The following is a 10197-nucleotide window of genomic DNA, read 5'->3' on the forward strand; positions in this document are numbered from 1 at the left end:
GAACAACATTCATTTTTATCTCAATTTTTATTATAATATTATTTAACAATTTCATAGGATTATTCCCTTATATTTTTACTAGAACAAGACATTTAGCATTAACATTTGCAATTGCCCTACCTATCTGGCTAAGATTTATATTATTTGGATGAATTAACCATACTAATCATATATTTATTATATTATTTAATCTTTATTTATTTATTAGTGAAAAGAAAGATTAAATAAGAAAGAATATAATACATTTATTGCTATACATGTTCCATATTAATCTTTAATTATATATAATAGAGAAGTTGTTGTGGTCATACATAGGGGCGTTTCTTTTTTTTTGTTAATGTTTGTGGTTTTTTTCTTTTTTTTCTTTAAATATTTGATTCTTTTATTTTTTCCTGAATTAATAGATTTAAAATTTTCTTATTTTTTATTTTGAAAAGTTTTATTCTTGCTTGTTTATTCACTTTTTCTTTGTATTATATGTAAGTTTTGTTAGACTAAATGTTCTTTTTGCAGTAATTTGATTTAATTATCAAGTGATTTTGGATTTAGCAATTGATTTAGTATCGGTATAATTCGTCCCAGCAGCCGCGGTTATACGATTGATACAAGTGAATATTATTGGTTAAAACAGTTGTTTATATTATTAGGGTTGAAATATAAATTTGTAAGGTGAAATGTTAAAATTTATTTGTGGCCCTTTTTATGAATCTGTGAAATTTAAATAATAAACTAGGATTAGATACCCTTTTATTTTAAATGTTAATTATATTTACCAGGGTACTATTACTTAAGGTCTTTAAACCCAAAGAATTTGGCGGTATCTCATTCCATTCAGAGGAACCTACCCCATGATTGATAATACACGATTTACTCTACTTAATTTATTTGTTTGTATATCTCCGTTATCAGAGAATCTTTTTAGAGTTATAATTCTCAAGATTTATAATTATAAAATATTTCAGGTCAAGGTGCAGCTTATAGTTAAGAGGAGGTGGGTTACAATAGATTTTTGTTTATAACGGATTTGATAGTGAAATACTGTTAATGAAGGTGGATTTGATAGTAATTTAATTTATTTAATTTAACTGATATTGGCTCTGAGATGTGTACACATCGCCCGTCGCTCTCATTATTGATTATTCTATTTTATTTTAAAGTAGCTTCAATTTAGATGAGATAAGTCGTAACATAGTAGATGTACTGGAAAGTGTATCTAGGAAGAGTTTCAAGATATAACTTATTAGTAAAGTGTTTCATTTACACTGAAAATTTTTCTGTGCAAATCAGGATATCTTGATTATTTATTTTATTATATTAATTTTTTGTTTATTTAATTATTTAATATAAATAATTTTATTGTATTTTTGTCTTAGTATATTTTATAGAATTGATTTTTTAAATTATAGTTTATTGGTAATGTAAGTGTTTTATGAAATATTATTTTAAATTTTTTTAAGTAGATTTTATTTATTGTACCTTTTGGATCAGGGTTTATCAAAATTTTAGTATTTATTTTACTTGTCTCGATTTGGGTTGATTTATAAATAATTTATAGTTAATGTATCATAATTAGTATTAAATTATTTATAGAAATGAGATGTTAATCGTTTCCCAAGATATCTAGTTTCTTAAGAAAAAATTTAATTTTTTAAAGTTATTTGTTTTTATTTAATTTTTTAAGTAAAAATATTAACTTATTTATTCTTTAAGGGATAAGCTTTGAAGTTAATAACCTATAATTTATTTTATAGTAATATAAAAGTAAGCTTTAAACCAGCTATCTTTAAGATTACGTTTTAGTTCATTATTTTTTATTTTGATTTTATAAATATTTTAGGTTTTTTATTAAGATTATTAATTTAATTTTAAAATTTTTGTAATAATGATAGAATTAGTATATTTATTTGTATGAAATTTTTACCTTGTGAACTTATTATAAGGAACTAGGCAAAATTGATTTCCGCCTGTTTATCAAAAACATGTCCCCTTGTTTATATTTTGAGGTCTGGCCTGCTCACTGAGCGTATTTTTAAAGAGCCGCGGTATTTTGACCGTGCAAAGGTAGCATAATCATTAGTCTCTTAATTAGTGGCTGGAATGAATGGCTTGACGAGAAATCAACTGTCTCTTAATAAATTTTTGAATTTAACTTTTGAGTCAAAAGGCTTAAATTCTTCTTTAGGACGAGAAGACCCTATAGAGCTTGACATTTTACTTTTATATAGTTTTTTGTTTGTCTTTCTATATTTAATGATGATGTTTTGTTGGGGTGACATGAAGAATAGATAAACTCTTCATTATTATATCATTTATTTATGTTTGTTATTTTGATCCATAATTTATGATCATAAGATTAAGTTACCTTAGGGATAACAGCGTAATTGTTTTTGAGAGCTCATATCGACAAAGCAGATTGCGACCTCGATGTTGGATTAAGAAAAATTTTTGGTGCAGGAGCCCAATGATTAGGTCTGTTCGACCTTTAAATTCTTACATGATCTGAGTTCAGACCGGCGTGAGCCAGGTCGGTTTCTATCCTAAGATTGTTAATCCATATTAGTACGAAAGGACCATATGGTTAAAATATTTTTTGTTATATTGATTAATATTAATTTATTTACTATTTTGACAGATTAATGTGTTGAATTTAGAATTCATTTATGTAGATTTTTTCTACAAATAGTATTGATACTTTATGATTTATTTATATTTATTTTGAATTTTCTTTTATTGGTTATTTGTGTTTTAATTAGTGTTGCCTTTTTAACTTTATTAGAGCGTAAGGTTTTAGGTTATATTCAGATTCGAAAGGGTCCAAATAAGGTAGGTTTTGTTGGAATTCCTCAGCCATTTAGAGATGCTATTAAGTTAATTTGTAAGGAGCAGCCAATTCCTATTATATCTAATTACCTACTTTATTATTTTTCCCCTGTTTTTAATTTAATGATTTCTTTAGCCGTTTGAGTAATTTTTCCTTATTTAACTTATATGTGTTCTTTTTCTTATGGATTTTTATTTTTTTTATGTTGTACTAGATTAGGTGTTGCTCAAACAATTTCTTATGAAGTTAGTTTAGCTTTAATTTTATTGTCTTTAATTATTTTAATTGGTAGTTTTAATATGTTTGATTTTATAAACTATCAGCTTTATTGTTGATTTATTATTATTTCTTTTCCTTTAGCTTTAGCTTGTTTTGCTTCTTGCTTAGCTGAAACTAATCGTACTCCTTTTGATTTTGCTGAAGGGGAATCTGAGTTAGTTTCAGGATTTAATATTGAGTATGGTGCGGGTGGTTTTACTTTAATATTTTTAGCTGAATATACTAGAATTGTCTTCATAAGAATGTTATTGGCTTTAATTTTTTTGGGTGGTGATTTTTATTCTTTTATATTTTTTATTAAGCTTGCTATTATATCTTTTGGTTTTATTTGGGTTCGTGGAACATTACCACGGTTCCGTTATGATAAATTAATGTACTTAGCTTGAAAAAGTTTTTTACCTTTATCTTTGAATTTTTTTATTTTCTTTGTTGGTTTAAAGATTTTATTTATCTCATTTGTTTAGTGAAATTTTTTGAGAAAAGTTAATAGAAGAGTTAAACTTCCAATTTTATGTTTTCAAAACATATGCTTTTCCTAAGCTAATTAACTTTATTCCTTAATTAATTTATCTCATGCGTTTGCGACATGGACATTAATTAAGAAATATGTGAAGTAAATAATTGTTAAGATTTGACCTGTTATAATATAAGGTTCTTCAACAGGTCGTTTACCAATTCACGTTAGTAAGCATACAACAACTACTATAATTCAGAATAAAATTTGATTAATAGGGTAAAATTGAATGCCTCGGAATGGTGTTTTATTATAAAATGGTAAAATTATTAAGATTCTAATTGATAAAAATAATGCAATAACACCTCCTAACTTATTAGGGATAGATCGTAGAATTGCATATGCAAATAGGAAATATCATTCTGGTTGAATGTGAACTGGTGTTACTAATGGGTTGGCAGGTACAAAGTTATCTGGATCTCCTAATAGGTAAGGATTAATTAAACATAGTATAATTAATGATGATGTTATTATTACAAATGTAATAGAATCCTTAAAGGTAAAGTATGGATGGAATGGAATTTTTTCAATATCTCCATTTAGTCCAAGAGGATTACTAGATCCTGTTTGGTGAAGAAAAAATAAATGAATTGCTGCTATAGCAGCAATAATAAATGGTAATACAAAATGGAATGTGAAGAATCGATTTAATGTTGCATTATCAACAGCGAATCCTCCTCATACTCATTGGACTAAATCTGTTCCTAAGTATGGGATTGCTGATAATAAATTAGTAATTACTGTTGCACCTCAAAAAGATATTTGGCCTCAGGGTAAGACATATCCTATAAATGCAGTTGCTATAACTAAAAATAAAATCACTGTACCAATTATTCAGGTATGTATATATATATATATAAGATCCATAGTAAATTCCCCGTCCTACATGTAAGTAAATACAAATAAAAATTATAGATGCTCCATTTGCGTGTAAGGTTCGGATAATTCAACCATTATTTACGTCTCGGCAGATGTGTACTACACTACTGAATGCTATTTCAATATTTGATGTATAATGTATAGCTAAAAATAGTCCAGTTACGATTTGAATTACCAAACATAACCCTAATAGGGATCCAAAATTTCATCAAAATGAAATATTTGTTGGGGCAGGTAAGTCAATTAAAGAGTTATTAATAATTTTAATTAAAGGATGTCTTAATCGTAAGGGTTTATTCATTAGTAATTATCTTATTTTACGAATAGGTCCCTGATTAATATTGGTGATTTTAACAACTGCTAGTAGTGCTAAAAATAAATAAATTATTATTATTATTGTAATAATGAATGTTGGTCTATTATATAATTTTTCTAAAGATATTGTTATTTCTTGATAATTGATTGAATTATCAATATTTATAGTTTCGGTGTTTTTGAAAAAGTCTATAAATATAGATATATCTAGAATAATTAATATTAATATGATAAATACTCACATTATTAATGTAATAATTATAGTGATTGATTTAGGCTGAAATATTTCGTTTGATGCAATTCTTGTAATGTAAATAAATAATACTAGTATACCACCAAGAAATGTTAAAAATAAAATATATGATAATCAATATCTTTCTATTATTGTTCCTGTTATTAATCCAACTAGGAAGGTTTGAAGGATAATAAAAAGCATTATTGATATTGGGTGTCTTAATTTAATAAAATTAATATTTATTACATTTGATAATGATATAATTATTATTTTGATCATTTCAGGGGTTAGTTTATTTAAAATACCGGTTTTGGGGACCGATGATGGAAGCTTTTCCACCTCTGAAGTTTTAAAAGTGGGGGCTGGACTTATTTCCGGTTTACAAGACCGGCGTTTTTTTTAAACTATTAAAACTAATGTTTATATTCTCTATTTTTACTTCTTTATTGATTTATTTTGCTGGTGTTTATGTTTTTTCTTCTAAACGTAAACATTTATTAATGGTTCTTTTGAGATTAGAATATATTGTTCTTTCTTTATTTATGTTAGTTATTGTTTTTCTTATTGAGTTTGATTATGATTATTTTTTTCCTGTTATTTCTTTAGTTTTTTCTGTTTGTGAGGGTGCTTTAGGTCTTTCTATTTTAGTTTCAATAATTCGTTCTCATGGTAATGATTTTTTTAATTCTTTTGGTTTATCTTTATGTTAAAGTATTTATTTATAACTATTTTTTTGATCCCTCTTTGTTTATTAAATAATTGTTGATGGTTGGTTCATTCTTTAATGTTTCTGTCGGGTTTTGTTTTTATAATTTGTGTTTGTTCATATGCTGATTTGAATATAATTAGATATTATTTTGGTATTGATTATTTTTCTTTTAGTTTAATTTTACTTAGTTTTTGGATTTGTTCTTTAATAATCACTGCTAGAGGTTCAGTTTATTTAAGTTCATATCATTCTAATTTTTTTGTTTTTATGGTTTTGATTTTAATAATTATGCTTTATTGTTCATTTGCTAGATTAAGTCTTCTTTCTTTTTATATTTTTTTTGAGGCTAGATTAGTTCCTACTTTACTTTTAATTTTGGGTTGGGGTTATCAACCTGAGCGTTTGCAGGCTGGTGTTTATTTAATTTTTTATACTTTGGTTGCTAGATTACCTTTATTATTAGTTTTATTTAAGGTTTATGATTTTTCTAATACTTTATATTTTCCTTTATTGGTTGATTTTGGTTCTTATTATTTTATGTTTTATGTATTTATAATTTTGGCTTTTTTAGTTAAGATACCTATGTTTTTGGTTCATTTATGACTTCCTAAGGCTCATGTAGAGGCCCCTATTTCAGGTAGAATAATTCTTGCTGGTGTTTTATTAAAGTTAGGTGGTTATGGTATTTTTCGTGTTATAAAGGTTATTTCTTATTTGGGTTTAAAGTTTAATTATTTTTGATTGTCTTTAGGTTTATCTGGGGGTGTTATTGTAGGATTTATTTGTTTTCGTCAGGTTGATTTAAAGTCTTTAATTGCATATTCTTCTGTTGCTCATATAAGAATGGTTATTGGTGGATTGATGACTATGAATTGATGAGGTTGTGTAGGTTCTCTTTCTCTAATGGTTGGTCATGGTTTATGTTCTTCTGGTTTATTTTGTTTATCTAATATTATTTATGAACGTTTAGGTAGACGAAGATTATTAATTAACAAGGGTATAATTAATTTGATGCCAAGAATGGCTTTATGATGATTTCTTTTAAGATCATCAAATATGGCTGCTCCTCCTTCTTTAAATTTGGTAGGTGAAATTAGATTATTAAATAGAATTATATCTTGATCTTCTTTTAGATTCTTTGCTTTGATTTTTTTATCTTTTTTTAGAGCTGTTTATACTTTGTATATATATTCTTATTCTCAGCATGGGAATTATTATTCTGGTGTTTATACTTGTTCTCTTGGTTATTTTCGTGAATATCATCTTTTACTTTTACATTGATTGCCTTTAAATATTCTCTGTTTAAAGGGTGAATATTTCTTTGTTTAGTTTGCTTAAGTATTTTAATTAAAAATATTGTTTTGTGGAATCAATGATATGAAGTTTTTCATCTTAGGCCGTGAATTTATTTTCTATTTGTTCTTTGAGTTTTTTTTCTTTGTTTATTTCGAGAACTATAATTTTTATTTTAGGTATTTATTATTTAATAATTGATTATAGAGTTTTTGTTGAGTGAGAGCTTTTCAATTTAAATGGTTCTATAGTTGTTATAACTTTAATTTTGGATTGAATATCTCTTATTTTTATATCTTTTGTTATATATATTTCTTCTTTGGTTATTTATTATAGAGAGGATTATATATCTGGTGAAGAGAATATAAATCGTTTTATTATTATTGTTTTAATATTTATTCTTTCTATAGGTTTTTTAATTATTAGTCCTAATTTAATTAGAATTTTATTAGGTTGGGATGGTTTAGGTTTAGTTTCTTATTGTTTAGTTATTTATTATCAAAATGTAAAATCTTATAGTGCTGGTATATTAACTGCACTTTCTAATCGTATTGGTGATGTTGCTATTTTAATTTCTATTGCATGAATGTTAAATTTTGGTGGTTGAAATTATATTTATTATTATGATTTTATTTCTAATTCTTTTGAAATAAAGCTCATTACTATATTAATTGTTTTAGCAGCTATAACTAAGAGAGCTCAGATTCCTTTCTCTTCATGACTTCCTGCTGCTATAGCAGCTCCAACTCCTGTTTCTGCTTTAGTTCATTCTTCTACTCTTGTTACTGCTGGTGTTTATTTATTAATTCGTTTTAGACCAATATTGGATACTTATAATTGTGGTTGATTTTTACTTTTAATTGGTTGTATAACTATATTTATGGCTGGATTGGGCGCTAATTTTGAGTTTGATTTAAAGAAGATTATTGCTCTTTCTACTTTAAGACAACTTGGTTTAATAATAAGAATTTTGGCTATAGGTTATCCAAAGCTTGCATTTTTTCATTTATTGGCTCATGCTTTATTTAAGGCATTATTATTTATATGTGCAGGTTCAATAATTCATAATTTGAAGGATTCTCAGGATGTTCGTTTTATAGGATCAATTGTTAATTTCATACCTTTAACTTCAGTTTGTTTTAATGTTTCTAGTTTATGTTTGTGTGGAATACCTTTTTTAGCGGGATTTTATTCAAAGGATTTAATTCTTGAGATGGTTTGTTTAAGATGAATTAATTGTTTAATTTTTTTTCTTTATTTTTTTTCTACTGGTTTAACTGCTTCTTATTCTTTTCGTTTGTTTTATTATTCAATATCTGGTGATAATAATTTTTATTCTAGATTTTCTTTTGATGATAAGGGTTATTATATTTCATTTGGAATAATTGGTCTATTGTTTGTTGCTGTTTTTGGTGGTAGTCTTTTATCTTGATTAATTTTTCCTATTCCTCATGTGATTGCTTTACCTTATTATTTAAAGTTTTTAACTATTACAGTTGTTATTTTAGGTGCTTATTTAGGTTATCTTATTTCTAATTTTGATTTTTCTCATAATTTATTTTCTTTAAGTATACTTTCTTTTGTTAGATTTGCTGGTTCTATATGATTTATACCTTTTCTTTCAACTAAGTTTATTAGATATATTCCTTTAAAAATAGGTTATTATTCATCTAAGTCATTTGATTATGGTTGAGGTGAATTACTTGGTGGTCAAGGTTTATATAGATTATTTATTTATTTAATTGGTTATATTCAAGGTTGATATGATTCTAATTTCAAGATTTATCTTTTAACTTTTATTTTTTGAATATTTATTTTGGTAATATTGTTTTTCGTTTACTTAAATAGCTTATAATTAGAGCGTGACACTGAAGATGTTAAGGAAGTATTTTTACTTTTAAGTATTTATAAATATAGATATATTATTTTTACAGTGAAAATGTAATGTTTTATTTAAACTATATATATTTTAGAAATGTTAACGGAGTTTAACCGCTAATATAAAAAGTTAGCAGCTTTCATATTGGCTTTACATTTCCTTAATTGGAACTATTATAGTTCAATTATATTATTAACAGTAATACGCCTCTTTTTGGATTCAATTAATAAGAATAAGGGTAGTACATAACAATCTTCCAGGTCGAAACTGACTGCAATATTTCGCTTCTTATTCTATTTAAGGTTGATTGATAATATCAAAACTTTTTGAATGCAACCCAAATGTTATATTTAACTACAACCCTTTATTCTGCTCATTGTAATGCTCCTTGGTTTCATTCATGGTATAGTCCTCCTAATAGAACTAGAATAAAAAATATTGTTGATACTGTTCAGATTATAATGTCTGAAGTTTTAAAAATAATTACAATTGGTAGAATTAGTGCAATTTCTACATCAAAAATTAAAAAGATTACTGCAATTAGGAAGAATCGTATTGAGAATGGTATTCGTGCTGATCTTTTTGGATCAAACCCACATTCAAATGGTGATCTTTTTTCTCGATCATTAATTAATTTTTTTGATAGTGTTGTTGCCAGGATTATAACAATTATTGGAATAATAAATCTTATGAAAACTCTTGTTGATAGAATTAGAATTGTTTTTCTTGATTTATATCAAGCTTTCTGATTGGAAGTCAAATGTACTATTTATACTAGAAAAACAATTATCTACCTCATCAATAAATAGAGATATATAAGAATAATCATACTACGTCTACGAAGTGTCAGTATCATGCTGCTGCTTCAAATCCAAAGCGATGTCTTGGTGAAAATTGATTTATTGAGTGTCGAAGTAGACATGTTGATAAAAAGATTGTTCCAATAATTACGTGTAAACCATGGAATCCTGTTGCAACAAAGAATGTTGATCCATAAACTGCATCTGCAATGGTAAAAGGTGCTTCTCAATATTCATATGCTTGAAGTATTGTAAAGTATAGTCCTAATAACACTGTGAAGAATAATCCTTGTAGTGCTTGAGTATGATTAGATTCCATTAAACTGTGATGTGCTCATGTTACTGTTACTCCTGATGCTAAAAGAATAGCTGTATTAAGTAATGGAATTTGTATAGGGTTAAAGGGTTGAATTCCTATTGGAGGTCATAGTATTCCTAGTTCAATTGTTGGTGCTAATCTTCTTCTAAAGAAT

General features: G+C 26.0%; 1 pseudogene; it reads left to right on the top strand.

Moving 5' to 3' along the window:
• Positions 1-7461: 7461 nt before the first annotated feature.
• On the top strand, positions 7462-8586 carry LOC126301281 (NADH-ubiquinone oxidoreductase chain 5-like; annotated as a pseudogene).
• Positions 8587-10197: the final 1611 nt, after the last annotated feature.

This window comes from Schistocerca gregaria, unplaced genomic scaffold (genome assembly GCF_023897955.1).
Source record: "Schistocerca gregaria isolate iqSchGreg1 unplaced genomic scaffold, iqSchGreg1.2 ptg000066l, whole genome shotgun sequence".
NCBI classification, from domain to species: domain Eukaryota; kingdom Metazoa; phylum Arthropoda; class Insecta; order Orthoptera; family Acrididae; genus Schistocerca; species Schistocerca gregaria.